Source organism: Babylonia areolata, chromosome 1 (assembly GCF_041734735.1).
Source record: "Babylonia areolata isolate BAREFJ2019XMU chromosome 1, ASM4173473v1, whole genome shotgun sequence".
NCBI classification, from domain to species: Eukaryota; Metazoa; Mollusca; class Gastropoda; order Neogastropoda; family Buccinidae; genus Babylonia; species Babylonia areolata.
The window spans coordinates 98,012,986-98,022,985 of record NC_134876.1 but is presented as its reverse complement, the minus strand read 5'-3'; the positions used below and the strand labels follow the sequence as shown (position 1 = coordinate 98,022,985).

The window sequence follows — 10,000 nt, the reverse complement described above, 5'->3', positions numbered from 1 at the left end:
TTTATAGGACTTCTCTAATCAACCGCTGCAGTCACCACCCGCTGTGGAGACGATCTGTTCACTGTGAGACCACGAGATCCCGTCTCTGAGAGATCCTCAACCAGGCCCTCAGGTTTCGCCAGTTGTTTTTCTTTATTTATCACTTGTTTGTCTTCATTCCGATCTGTGTTTTTATCATCACCCGTTTCCTCCGACTAGCAGAGAGACCAGCATTAAATCACGATTCCGTCTCCAAATAGCAATTCATTCCAGTGCTGTTTATCCCCCCCCACCACCCTCACCCTTCTCACCCCCATCTCTGGCACTGGAAGATAATTGAGTTGTGTCAGTGCTAAATCTTCCAATAATAGATTTTTATTCAGGCGATGTTTGTTCCAGCTCACAGACACTCCTCCACCCAACCCCCCACCCCCACCTCTGAAACCCCCCTGACCCCAATTGTCTCTGACAGAAGAGAGAAACGCATTTGGTCCGGGTTAATTCTTTCAATGTTATGTTTGTGTTATGTTGTTTTTGTTTGTTGTTGTTGCTGGCTGTAGTGCTGTTTGATCACACCATTGTCAGCCCAGTTCAAGTTCTCTGTCCATCTCTCATGTGTGTGTGAGGCACATAGCTCAGCTGATCGTGTGCAATGATCATGTATAGACCAAAATGTTCAGTTGTGTTCCCACATGTCAAACAGAATCTACCAAGGGTATGCACGTGAATAGGATGGGTACCACACACATACACACCACGCGGATACACACACACACACACACACACACACACACACACACACACACACACACACACATTCTGTCTCTATTTGTCTATCTATGTTTGTCTCTCTCTGTCGTATGTCTGTCCCTCTCTCTCTGTCCCTCTATGTCTATCTGTGTGCCCCTCTTTACCCGGAGGACATCAACCATCTTTATAGGACTTCTCAAATCAACCGCTGCAGTCACCACCCGCTGTGGAGACGATCTGTTCACTGTGAGACCACGAGATCCCGTCTCTGAGAGATCCTCAACCAGGCCCTCAGGTTTCGCCAGTTGTTTTTCTTTATTTATCACTTGTTTGTCTTCATTCCGATCTGTGTTTTTATCACCACCCGTTTCCTCCGACTAGCAGAGAGACCAGCATTAAATCACGATTCCGTCTCCAAATAGCAATTCATTCCAGTGCTGTTTATCCCCCCCACCACCCTCACCCTTCTCACCCCCATCTCTGGCACTGGAAGATAATTGAGTTGTGTCAGTGCTAAATCTTCCAGTAATAGATTTTTTATTCAGGCGATGTTTGTTCCAGCTCACAGACCACCTTCTCATGCCTCCCTACCACCACTTTCCCCACTCCCCTCTGGCAATAGAGAGAATCGCATTTGGTCACGATTAATTCTTGCAATCATATTTTTTGTGTCGTTGTTGATGTTGTTATTGCTCTTATTGTTGTTGTTGCTGTTGTTGTCATAGTTTTTGTTGTTGGTGTTGGTGGTGTTTCAGTACAGTTTGTTCACGCCCGTACATGCAATCGAGGTGATAACGAACTAAAACTGTAATCACAGGTTCCAGAGAGAGACGTTTTTATTCCAGTGCTGCTGAGGTCTTATATGAGGTATGAGGAAAAAAAGTCAACTTGTCAGACAAGTTAACTCCCTTTCCTTTTCTTTGTGTGTGTGAAACAGAGCTCTGCAGATGGTATCGAATGCTCACGGTGGGGAGACATCATGGTATCAGGAGTGCTCCAATTCCCCGCTGCTCGTTAGACCACCGTCACCAGCATTAAATCATGGCTCAGTTCCGAAATAGCCATTCGTTCCAGCACTACCTTATTCCAAGCCCCATCTCCCTTATCTCTGGCACGGAAGAGAATTGAATTATGTCACTGCTAAATCTTCCAATAACAGATTTCATTCCAACGTTGTTTTGATCCTGCTCATCCACCACCACCACCACCACCATCCCCAATCTCCCCTCCCCCTGACCCCCTCCCTTCTCTTGCAACCCTCCTCCTCCTCCCCCCTTCTCTCACCTCCCTCTGCATGGAGGAAGGCCATTTAACCAGGTTCATTCCTACCAGGACATTTTGTTGTGTTTCCTGCTGGTTTTCTTCCAGTGCAGTTTATTCACATTCCCGCCTGCAACAGGACGGACAATCTGATAAAGCTGAGGTCACGGTCACAATGTCCACAGACATCTTTTATTCGGGTGTTGCTGAGGTCTTCTGCGTGAGGAATCAGATCAGAAATCTGCCTGTCGGTCCAGTTTTGTGGCTTCCCTTCCCCTCTCAGTGGCACTAAATATAGCTGCACTGATGGTGATAGTGAGCATGGCTTCACTGAGGGTGAGCATGGCTCCACTGAGGGTGAACAAGTGAGCATGGCTTCACTGATAGTGAGCATGGCTTCACTGAGGGTGAGCATGGCTCCACTGAGGGTGAACAAGTGAGCATGGCTTCACTGATGGTGAGCGTGGTTTCACTGATGGTGAGCAAGGCTCCTCTGATGGTGAGTATGGCTTCACTGATGCCACTGACTGATGATGGCAAAACGAAACATGATGCTGTCAATGCTTCATGTTAGACTGTAATTTTCAGCTGTTATTATTCTGTTGTTGTTTTTTTTCCACGTTTTGTGATGAGTGTGAAAAAAACAATGTGAGTGAAACTGGATGCAGAATTAAAAAAGCAAAGAAAAGAAACTCACACAAATCAAACATGTAAAAATCACCCCGCCCCAGCCAGCGTAGGAAAATGCTGTGTAGATTTTTGGTAGCATTCTCATTACTACTGCTACTACTACTAGTACTATGATTTGATCTCCGTGTAGTCACTGATTACAGCGCTGTTTTATTCCAAGTACTCTCTCCTGCTTCAGCTGTGGTACGAGAGATAACGGAGCCATGCCACTACCGAATCTTCCAACAATACTATTTACTCCAGAGTGGTCAGTTCCTGGTCGCTCCCTCCCTCCCCACCCATCACCCCTCACCTCTCCCCATCCTTCATCCCATCTGGCAGGGGAGCGAACCGTATTTAGTCACGGTTAATTCTTACAATAATATTTTGTAGCGTTTCGTGTTGGATTTCCTCGCACAGATTATTCCCCATGCCGGCCTCCAGCAGGGGAGATAATTCGATAAAGCTGCGGTGACCATCTCCAGAGAAATGAGGTCGGATGCGAATTCAGGCAGGCAGGGCATGGGTGGGAGATGTGTGCCATTCGTGTAATCTCGTTCAGGTCTTGGAGCTGGAGGGCAGTTTGGGCATTCCCAGCATTTTATTACAAACGTACTCATTATAAGTTTGTACTCAAACACTATAAGTCTAGCTCTAATATTATAAAAAAAAAAAAAAAAAATATATATATATATATATATATGTGTGTGTGTGTGTGTGTGTGTGTGTGTGTGTGTGTGTGTGTGTGTGTGTGTGTGTGTGTGTGTTTACAGCAGTTGATCAGTAGTAATAAATCCAGGCCGTCATATCTTCATTAAAAAAAAAAGAAGTGAAAACATGTGTCAGAGATCCTTCCGGTTTAATATTTATTTATCATTGAATACCTGACAGATTGGGGCAAAGAGAAAAGAAGGGGGCAGTGAGTATCGTAAAGTTGTCCAGTGTTTCCTCCAGAGGGGAACTGAGCGTGAATGGCACAGTCTGTCGACAGCTGAAAAACTCTGTGAAGTGCTCATTACAGTTGTGACTTAATTCTGGATACCAGCTGAATAGAAATTTCTTCTGCTTCTTCTTCTTCTTCTTCTTCTTCTCTAACCCTGTGAAGAGTCATTCATCATCATCATCATCATCATCATCCGTAGAGTGTCCACAATCATCAGACTGATTATTCTATTCTATTCTATTCTATTCATTGGGGTGTTGCAAAGACACCAGTTTCCTCCAGGTCTGTCGGTTGTGTGTCAAAGTCTGGGTATCTGCAAATGGTTTTCTTCTGCAATGTGGTCAGTCCACAGGGTTTTTTTTTGGTTTGTTTTATCTGTCTCCTCCTCCGTCTCCCTCTCTGAACAGTTCCTTGGAGGAGTGCTTTCGCAAGGCCATTATATCTTGTCTTGTGGCCATACCAGCGTAGTTGTTTTCTGAAGTGGTGTCAACAGATCTTCATAAGGTCCAGTGTGCTGCTTGATGGTTTGCCGATGTTCGTGGTGATATGATCAGTGTGTCTGATGTCTAGTATCGTGCGATAACACCTCATTTTCATGGAAACGAGAACTATCGTTATATGAGCAAAAATTAACATCCTATAGCCGGGCAGATACTTCAACATGACATATATATGTCTCTCAAGACCCACATGAGCGTATATGAATATGTGGCGAGAGTAGGCTTATTTTACAGACATTCTCTCTCTCTCTCTCTCTCTCTCTCTCTGTGTGTGTGTGTGTGTGTGTGTGTGTGTGTGTGTGTGTGTGTGTGTGTGTGTGTGTGTGTGTGTGTGTGTGTAACCTCAGGCAGATTTCAGTCAGATCGTATAATTATTTAACCAAGAATTCAGTGCTACATTTTACAGGCGCCGTTACCTTGTAGTGTCAGGATGACCCTGACGGGCTCCAGGGGGCGCCAGAAATATGGTCACTTCCACCTCATCCGTGAAAAGGAAAGATTGTTTGGATTTGCCATTTATTGAAGGTTTTTCATTTGGATTTGCCATTCATTGAAGATATTCATCTTGCTTTTAGATGATATCATTGTTCAAACTGTTATTTCAAATGGATTCCATTTCCAGCTAATCTGCCGTGAAATGGAATAGCAGAAACTGAAATGAGATAAAATGAAATGAAAGAAAATGAAAGCAAAATAAAATAGAATAGAATAAAATAAAATATATAATATGAAGTGAAATGAAATAAGATATTGAATCAACTTACTGTTTAAATTAAGGTGAAGAACAATGTTAAGTTGTTTTTCCATGACATCACCATTGGGAAGTCAAAACACACACACACACACACACACACACACACACACACACACACACACACACACACACACACACACACACACACACACACACACACAGAGAACTCAGAACTCAGAACCGACTTAATGTCAATAGCTTATCAGCCCTAATGACATGGGGGTACAATCAAAACAACAACAAAATAGTTCCAAAAAAAGATGGAACGACTATTCAAAACATAGTATTTTTGAAATCCATTGATAAGGAATCTACATAATTTCGACCATCCAGTTTACGAAGTTAGTTTCTTAAAGAACAACAATGAGTGATGTTATTTCTTCGAAAATTATATGCTTCGGCAATATACTTTGCCAGAGAGAGGAATGAATTTTCCTGATGTATGTTAAGTACACTGCACAGATCTTCATTCTTTACAGAACATGTTTTAAAGACAGTACATTTTTCACGAATATCAGCGTACGCTTTGCAATGAAACAAGAATTGTAACTCATCCTCTTTTTTAAAACCGCACATCGGACAAGGGGAGAGTATGGATGGGTTAATTTGAAGCCAATACTTATGAGCATATAATCCAAGAGATCTCAACCTAAGCCTGGCTAAACTGATGAGAGAGAGAGAGAGAGAGAGAGAGAGAGAGAGAGAGAGAGAGAGAGAGAGAGAGAGAGAGAGAGAGAGAGAGAGAAACGTTACACAACTCAAAGATAAAACACCGAAATTGCTTTTCTTTGATTTGATTGCAACATGTTTTTTGACTGGTTTACAACTTCATGCTCATGAAACTATCTTTTACATGAAAATGATATCTGTTACCTTTCACTATTACCATTGGCACGGTGCACAGAACTACCGTTGGCAGCATACTGTTATTTTATCATTATTCAGCTTATTCGTGGGGACGGTTGTTGGGAGGGTTGTCATCATACAGATACCATCATCAACTGTCTGACACACTGGCCCACAGGTTGCCGACTCCATCACCAAATACAGGATGACACACAGGGGAAAAGACCTCTGTGTACATTCACGACACACAGAGCACCTCTGTGTACATTCACGACACACAGACCACCTCTGTGTACATTCACAACACACGGACCACCTCTGTGTACATTCACGACACACAGAGCACCTCTGTGTACATTCACGACACACAGAGCACCTCTGTGTACATTCACGACACACAGACCACCTCTGTGTACATTCACAACACACAGACCACCTCTGTATACATTCACGACACACGGACCACCTCTGTGTACATTCACGACACACAGACCACCTCTGTGTACATTCACAACACACGGACCACCTCTGTGTACATTCACGACACACAGACCACCTCTGTGTACATTCACGACACACAGAGCACCTCTGTGTACATTCACGACACACAGAGCACCTCTGTGTACATTCACGACACACAGACCACCTCTGTGTACATTCACGACACACAGAGCACCTCTGTGTACATTCACGACACACAGAGCACCTCTGTGTACATTCACGACACACAGACAAACTCTGTGTACATTCACGCCACACAGAGCACCTCCGCAGCCAGAACTCACCACAATCTCCTCCTTCCCTCTCTGGCCTTCTCCCATTGGCTGTCTGCTGCAGCACGTGATATGCAAATACAGCGAGAACTAATTAGTTCTCTCTCTGCAAGCAATGATGATGCCAGAACACTCCGAGATCACAACAGGTCCAGGTCTGCTGATGGACTGGAATGGGGGTGACAGGGATGCAGGGGGGGGGGGGGGGAGGGAAGGGTGAGGACGGGTGTGTGGGTTGGGTGGGAGGGGAGTGGGGGGGGGGGGGGCAGGAGGCACTAGAAGGGGGAATGGCTGTTCCCCTTTCTGTCTGGTGAAGAAAAATCAATAGCCTGGCTGGATTGTGGAGGGGACAGGGAGGGGCTCTATCATTTTTATTTTTCTCACCCTCGCCCCCCCCCCCCCCCCCCCCCCTCCCCCCCCCCGCTCCTTCCCCCTCCTCCCCTCTCCCTGTCTACCTCCCAGGCCGGGCGGGGGTGTAGTTTGCCGGAGCAATTTGCATGAGAGCCGTGAGTAATTTAGCAGGCCAACACTTTTGGCCCTGCGGCTGCAGCAGTCCTGCTCAATGCTTTTTGACGCGGCCTGTCGCCTGTCTGATTACCCGCGGCATGAAGGACTTCCAGAGAGACCAGCACAGTCACTTCACCGGAAAAAAAGAAGAAAAAAAAAAGAAGAGAGAGATAGACAATCACTGACCACTACCACCACCACCACAGTGGTCTCTCCGTCACCCTGTCGCTGTCTATGTCTCATTTTGATGCACTGTGCGATGGCTATTTCCAGCTGAGTCCACCTCTTTGTTGACAGTGGTAGTGGGGTTTGCCTTCGATGGATGATAACCATGAAAATAACCACGGTTGTTGTTTTTTTTTTGCCATCGGACTGTTTGAAGGAAGGTAGAGGAAGGGAAAGAAGGCGTGTCCAGTCTCAAAGTTGTCCAGGGACAGTTGTCAGAGTGGAGGTAATGGAGGGGGGGGGGATGTTATGAAAGGGGGTGGTGTGAAGTTGGTGGGTGCTGATGGGAAGGGGTTAAGGGAAGAGATTCAAGATTCAAGATTCAAAAACTTTATTACTCAAGGATAAAGATTTTAGGCATCGCCCAGTCTCCCAATCTGTCCTTGTGACAACAATAACAATAACAACATTAACGATAACGACACAAAAATAATAATTTTGTTAACACTGCTACATCTACTGCTACTACAACGAAGAATGATCACCATCATCATCATTAACATCGTAAAAAGTAATAAAACGAACGCATTCATACATTCATATCCATACACATGCATACACTCTCTCCACACACACACACACACACACACACATAGAGGTATCGGGGAGAAGAGGTGGGGGTTAGCGGGGAAGGGTGGGGGCTGGGTGAGGGGTGGTTCAGACAACACCCCACCTTGTCCAAACAGACGTGATCTCGCCAAAGAAGTTCACCTGCTTGCTGGATGACCATGGAACTGTTTCTTTTCTTCAGAACCCCCTCCTGCCTCCAAACCTTGCACCCTCCCCCCTCCCCCCACCCGCCACCACTGGTTCGCATGGTAATTGTTCATCTTTTGTTCTGTTGTCCCCCCCCCCCCCCACACACACACACCCGCCACCATTGGTTCGCATGGTAATTGTTCATCTTGTTCTCGTGTTTCCTCCCCCCCCCACCCGCCACCATTGGTTCGCACGGTAATTGTTCATCTTTTGTTCTGTTGTCCCCCACCCCCACCCCCCACCCGCCACCATTGGTTCGCATGGTGATTGTTTGTTCATCTTGTTGTGTTGTTTACCCCCCCACCCCCCACCCGCCACCATTGGTTCGCATGGTGATTGTTTGTTCATCTTGTTCTGTTGTTTCCTGCCCCGGCCTGCACGAAGAGGCTACACCCAGCAACCTTCACTGAGCGTCAGTCACTTGCGTTTTGTGTGATTGATGATTTGGATCTGCTTTTCCACTTGGTTTGAGTGGGAACTGGCGGGTTTGGGGGTTGTGGTGTTGAGTTTGTGTGGGTGTGCGAATGAGGAAGTGTTTGTGTACGTGCGTGTTCGTGAGTTTGTGTGTGTGTGTGTGTGTGTGTGTGTGTGTGTGTGTGTTTACAGCAGTTGATCGGTAGTAATAAATCCAGGCCGTCATGTCCTCATTAAAAAAAAAAGAAGTAAAACATGTGTCAGAGATCCTTCCGGTTGAATATTTATTTATCATTTAATACCTGACAGATTGGGGCGAAGAGAACAGAAGGGGGCAGTGCACATGATCAGTGTCCATGTTCGGGTCGGTCCCAGTCCACGTCACTTCACTCAACGAGATTAGATCTTTCAGTGCAGGGTCCGTGTTGCTACATGTTGTACTGACCCCTCTTGAACCCCCTCACAACGCTTGTCGATGAGGGGCTGTCACCTCACTGAGATGACGTTGATCGATCTCATGAGTCAAGATGTTAGTCACCAGTCATTGTTTGTACTTATTCCTCAATGTGATGTATTGCTTCTGATGTTATGTTCCGTAAAATCAATAACAGTGTTAATTAAAACGTACACGAAGTGTACCGGTCGCATTGAAGAAATTTGTGCCACTGACCTTATCAGATCTTTATTTGGGATCAACACATCAGAAATAGCCCCAGTTCTTTGAACAAAAAGAAAACCGTCCTTTCTCAGCCTACTGATTGTGGTTAATTTTCAAATTCTTTTTCTTCTTCTTTCTTTCTTTCTTTCTCTGTCTATCCCTCTGTCTGTCTGTCTCTCTCCCTCTCTTACCATTTTCATTCGCTCTTCTTGTGACAGTTCAATTACAAACCACCCATCCAACCAGTCAACCAGTAAACGAGTTGTGCGACAGTCAGCAGGAGTATTGTACAACTTCCCACAACATCCAAGCTCTGTCCTGCTCTGTGCGCATTCCACCGTGACCGAGACCCACAGAACCAGACAGCCGTGACGACTGGGGTGACAGAAAAGCCAACGTTGGTCTGGAACAGAGGCCTCTGCAGCCCCATGCCAGCCAGTGTCGTTTTGGTTCAAACAATCTTCATTCAGAAAACAGACATCGATACATCGATACATACACAGCATAGTAACAAGCTAACAGCTTATATCGTGCTTAGGCAAGAGATGAATTACAATCCGTTTGATTTCGTTTGACGGCTGGTGAAAGCTACATAAATGCAGAAATTGAGAAGAAGAAGAAGAAGAAAAACAAAAAGACTTTCCAGAGGCATATGAATGACAGTTACTGACGTCAATGTTTACTTCTTTGAACAGCCGTGGCTACGATTATACTTCAAGTCATGACAGTAATTACAAACATGATCATTCTCAAACTCCCATGAGAGAAAGAATTATAAAGAAATAAATAGCAGCAAAGTACGAAATGAAGAGAGAAAAGGAAGGAATCACATTGCCAATGAGTCGTGTCGCTTTATGTCGCTGTGTCGCTGACGTCACGCCACACCCCTTTGACAGTCTTCCACCCGTCATCCACTGACGTCATGTCACACATCTCTGCCAGACTCTAACCTGTCATCCACTG

The 10,000-nt window shown here is 45.4% G+C and overlaps 1 protein-coding gene across 1 annotated transcript in view; it reads left to right on the top strand.

Annotated features, from left to right (window-relative positions):
• Window positions 1–10,000, top strand: part of LOC143294415 (uncharacterized) — a 145,530-nt gene that overhangs the window by 127,084 nt on the left and 8,446 nt on the right. The gene's annotated exons all lie outside the window — the stretch shown is intronic.